Source organism: Panthera uncia, chromosome D2 (genome assembly GCF_023721935.1).
Source record: "Panthera uncia isolate 11264 chromosome D2, Puncia_PCG_1.0, whole genome shotgun sequence".
Classification (NCBI taxonomy): Eukaryota; Metazoa; Chordata; class Mammalia; order Carnivora; family Felidae; genus Panthera; species Panthera uncia.
The window spans coordinates 38088002-38093052 of record NC_064818.1 but is presented as its reverse complement, the minus strand read 5'-3'; the positions used below and the strand labels follow the sequence as shown (position 1 = coordinate 38093052).

The window sequence follows — 5051 nt, the reverse complement described above, 5'->3', positions numbered from 1 at the left end:
ACTCTGAATCTAATCTCACCCCCATACAACCAAATTTACCTCGTACTGATCCTGAATCAGCATTCCCGCTTTTAAGCACACGTCTTCACTAAATTGACCCCGAATTACATATTCCTGCCTACTGTATTTTGCCCAAGTCCTCAGCCCGCTAGAATTCCCCCCCCCCCCAACAGCCTTGGCTTATCTGCCAGGGCTGTGAGTTCCTGCTCACGTGCACCCCCAAGGGAACTGCAGTCACTGGAACACTTAGTTTACAAACTAAATTTATGCCTCAGTCAGAGACATGTGACCCCACTCTGCTTTAGAATCCCCCGCTCATCTACCCTTTCAGTCCTACGGAACTGAGGGAAAAGCAGAATTGTTCCAGGGCAAAGATATTTGCCTGTACCTTCTTTTTCCTTCCCTCCCTCCCTCCTTCCCTTCCTTCCTTCCTTCCTCCCTTCCTTCCTCCCTCCCTCCCTCCCTTCCCTCCTTCCTCCCTCCCTCCCTCCCTTCCTCCCTCCCTCCCTCCCTCCTTCCCTTCCTTCCTTCCTTCCTTCCTCCCTTCCTTCCTCCCTCCCTCCCTTCCCTCCTTCCTCCTTTCCTTCCTCCCTCCCTCCCTTCCCTCCTTCCTCCCTCCCTCCCTCCCTTCCTTCCTCCCTTCCTTCCTTCCTTCCTTCCTTCCTTCCTTCCTGTCTCTTATTAGTTCAGTGGTTTCCAAATTTTAGGTGCAAAATTCTTAATTTCAGTATGATTGAAAGGGTGTCCGAGGACTGTATAACTTTAGGTCACATGCTGGCGTGAGGACCAGCCCCTTAGCAAGCGGTCCTTCTGATGGGGTTCTTGTGCAAACGGCTAAGAAAGAATTCTTGAGACATCTTTGGTGCAAAAAGGTGATTTTAGTAAAGCACAGGGACAGGACCCATGGGCAGAAAGAGCTGCACTGGGGTTGTGGGGAGTGACTGATGATATACTCTTAAGTTAGTGGGGTTAGGGACAGTCCTAAGGAAGTTGAAAGCAAGGTTTTCAGGCCCTTGAGGGGTAGCTACTGTCTAGATAGATAAGATTACTTTTAGTCTTTAATGAAACAAAAACCTTAAGGAAGTAAGGCAGCCCTGAGTTCCTTGAGCAAGGTCACGCTCAGCAGGTTTTAGGTGTCTATCAGTGGGCAGCAGGCTTTAAGGAGATTTAATTTAAGCTACATTTCTCTCCCCTTTGTTTCCTCACCACTTCCGCAGTCTGGAGCACTGTTTACAGTCAGGAGCAGGCTTTGGAGTCCAGTGTGACCTTGGGCAGGCTTCTTATCCATTCTCAATCCACTTCTAAAATGGGGGTGATGACAGGACTCCCTCACAGGACATGTTTGCTGAAGGGGGAATTAGTGGGTCTGGGCCTCTGCACCCTGGTCTCTGTCACCTGCTACAGGTCCTACTTCACCCTCAGATGTAGAGACTGTCGTCAGCATCAGCCCCAGCTGGCGTCATGGCCGCCTTCACCGGCCCATCACACTCAGGAACTGTGCCCAATGCCACAGAACTAGGGCCCAAAGCCCTGTTTTCCATTGCTGACTGGACAAGGGAACTCTCAGAGTTTAGGGAGGCAGGGCCCAGCCCCTCCTGTGCCCTCCCATAAGGCTCAGTGCATTTCCTACAGTCTCCCAGGCTGGGCCTCCTCTGCTCCCCTCTTCTCCTTCCCACCCTGCTTCCTCAACTGCTCCCTGCCCCCACGCATTGCTGCTAACCCACTGGCTGGCCTTTGAGCAAGGCCCTTTCTCGGGGCCTCAGTTTCCTTTTCTGGAGAAAGAGGAGCTTGACTGCAGCAGGGGTTGTTTCTACTGCTATTACAAATGTATCGCATGCTTGTAGTGAAACGTGGGATCGATCAACAACGTGCCGTCGGCCACGTAGAGCTCCCAGGCATGCGAGGACCTCACTTTCTTTTTTTTTTATTTAAAAAAAAAAATTTTTTTTTAACATTTTTATTTATTTTTGAGACAGAGAGAGACAGAGCATGAACGGGGGGAGGGCCAGAGAGAGAGAGGGAGACACAGAATCGGGAGCAGGCTCCAGGCTCTGAGCTGTCAGCACAGAGCCTGATGCGGGGCTCGAACCCACGGACCGTGAGATCGTGACCCGAGCGAAGTCGGACGCTCAACCGACTGAGCCACCCAGGCGCCCCGAGGGCCTCACTTTCATCCCAGTTTCTGTGTTGAAGAGATTCCACTCTCACCAGTTGAATGTCAGGTTAGTTTTCTAGGTATCAGCAATGGGTGTATGGATGGGCATGCGTGAAAGAGTATGATACATATGCACACGCGCTCATTCACACACTTTGGTCAGGAACGGGATTGTATCATGAATGCTCTTCTGAAACTTGCTTTCTCTTTGCAACACTAAGTCTTGGAGGTAATTCCATTCTGGCATACGTAGACAGAGTTCCTTCATTTTAGCATCTCCTCAGTATACTGTCTACCATTTTTGTGCATTCGGTTCATTACCTATGGACTAGATTCTTGAAAGCGGAATTGCAGAACCAAGGGCATGTACATGTAACGTTGTTGTAGATGTGGGCAGATGGCCCTCCACAAAGGCTGTACAAATTTATGTTCCCACCAGCAGAATATGAGGCTAACATCAGAGGAAGTGGGAGCCATCAGGAGAACCAAATCTGAGGTGATGGGTCAGTACTAGGCCCATCTGAGCTTGAAAGAATGAGGCTTCAGCCCAGAGGATCGGGAGAAAGGTTACTTCCATCGGACTGAGGATGGGCAGGATAGTAACATCCTCAGGGCGGCTCCCAGTGACTTAGGATTGATTGCTTCAGAACCCAAGGTTGGAAGATGCTTCATGCCGTTGAGAAGGGAGAACAAAAACCTTTATCTCAATTCTGTGGCAGCGGGATCACAGCCTTTGGTTCTCCATCTCTTTTGGATCATGGACCCCTTTCGGGATTTGACAAAAGCATGGGACCTGTGCCCTGAGTACGCACACATACTCAGACAAATGTGCACATGCAACTTTGCATATAGTTTCCAGGAGCTAATCCCAAATCTCAATGTATATGAGACATCACACAGAAAGCCCAAATTGGCCTTCTGGAAGGTAAGATATGATGCAGAGTCCCAAGCTATTCTAATCCTCTCAAACAAGGCCATCAAAACCTCCTAGTGCCAGCTGTCCCGCCGCTGATTACAGGTCCATCAGTGAGCCCACCTGAGATCAGTGGCGACCAGCAGAAGGACCATTTAGCAGAGCCCAGTCCAAATTGGTAACCTGCAGAATCATGAGCTAAAGAATGACTGATGTTTAAACCATCAAGTTCGGGGATGGGTTGTTATACAGCAAAAGCTAACGGATACAATCTCCATGAAGAACACTTGGGAATGCTATTGGGAGCCTCAAAAGAGGAGTAGAACAAGCGGGAAGACGTTCTATGTTCTTGAGCGGGAAGAATCAAGATCATGGAGATGTCGATTTGCCCTAAATTATTCTATAAATTAAATAAGCTGCAAAGGAAACACAAATGGGATCTTTTTATAATCAGAAGAGCTGATCCTGAAGATCCCATAAAAAAAAGAAAGGGTCAAGAAGAGTCGGGGGGAAAATCTGGAAAAGAAGACAGAGAGGACCTATTCCTATCAGATAGCACAACACATTACAAAGCTTCAGTAATGAAAAGCGGGCTCATGAATACAGCAACATATTAGATAAGCAGAATAGAAAGCCCAGAAACAGATCTAAGTATATAGGAGTTTGGTATATGCTGAAGGCAACTTTTTAAATCAGTAAAGGAAACAAACAAATATTGTGCAACTAATGTCGCTGGGGAAAGTAGATAGCCATCTGAAAACATATGAAATTAGGTAGGCACATTTACTTCGAGATTCAAATGTAAAAAAAAAAAAAAGAAGTCATATTAGAAACAAGAATCTATTTTTTTAATAAAAACAATCCCACAACATTTGCTGTCATCTGATAACAACGTAAAGGTAGTCAAAACAATTATGAACAAGTGTTTCAGAACGACTTGTTCTGAAGCACGCCTGAAAAAACAAAGTATATTGGGGCACCTGGGTGGCTCAGTCGGTTGAGCATCCGACTTCAGCTCAGGTCACGATCTCGCGGTCTGTGAGTTCGAGCCCCGCGTCAGGCTCTGGGCTGATGGCTCAGAGCCTGGAGCCTGCTTCCGATTCTGTGTCTCCCTCTCTCTCTGCCCCTCCCCCGTTCATGCTCTGTGTCTCTCTGTCTCAAAAATAAATAAATGTTAAAAAAATTTTTTTTAAAAAAAAACAAAGTATATTTGCCTTCTCAAGAATTTCTCACTTCACCAATCATTTCTAGTTGGAGATACTTTGGAACAGGGTAATAGTATCTCTTTTTAGCATGATCCGACCCAGTTGGTTTCTCGACTTTGTTTTAGAATGAGTCTGTCTGCATTATCTAACACAAAGTTCATACACTCATCAAAACCAATGATACAGCCCTCTCTCTGAATTTACTTGCTCATAAGGCCACACCGGAATCCAAGATACATTTTGCAAGTATCTGAAGATGAGGTTGATGGGCTCTATGATTACCTTGTACATTTTGTGACCCCGGGCCATGGTGCACCATGGTGAAAGCTGACAAAGACCACACACAATACTGTGTAGTTTTTTTTAAAGCTTATGGTGGGAAAGGGTTGTCTAACTATGATATAAAACACAAAAGTCATAAAAGGACATTAAAAAGAAATACTGGTAAACTGTATTATATAAAAATTTTATTTTATTTTTTATTTTTTTTAAAAATTTTTTTAACGTTCATTTATTTTTGAGACAGAGAGAGACAGAGCATGAATGGGGGAGGGTCAGAGAGAGGGAGACACAGAATCTGAAACAGGCTCCAGGCTCTGAGCTGTCCGCACAGAGCTGGACGCGGGGCTCGAACTCACGGACCGCGAGATCATGACCTGAGCCGAAGTCGGCCGCTTAACCGACTGAGCCACCCAGGCGCCCCTGTATTATATAAAAATTTTAAATTCAATGTTGAAATTACTATAAGCAGACTAAAAAGACAATAATGAAACTGGGA

General features: G+C 46.2%; 1 pseudogene; it reads right to left on the bottom strand.

Moving 5' to 3' along the window:
• Positions 1 to 4315: 4315 nt before the first annotated feature.
• On the bottom strand, positions 4316 to 4582 carry LOC125933122 (small nuclear ribonucleoprotein E-like; annotated as a pseudogene).
• Between the last annotated feature and the right edge of the window lie 469 nt (positions 4583 to 5051).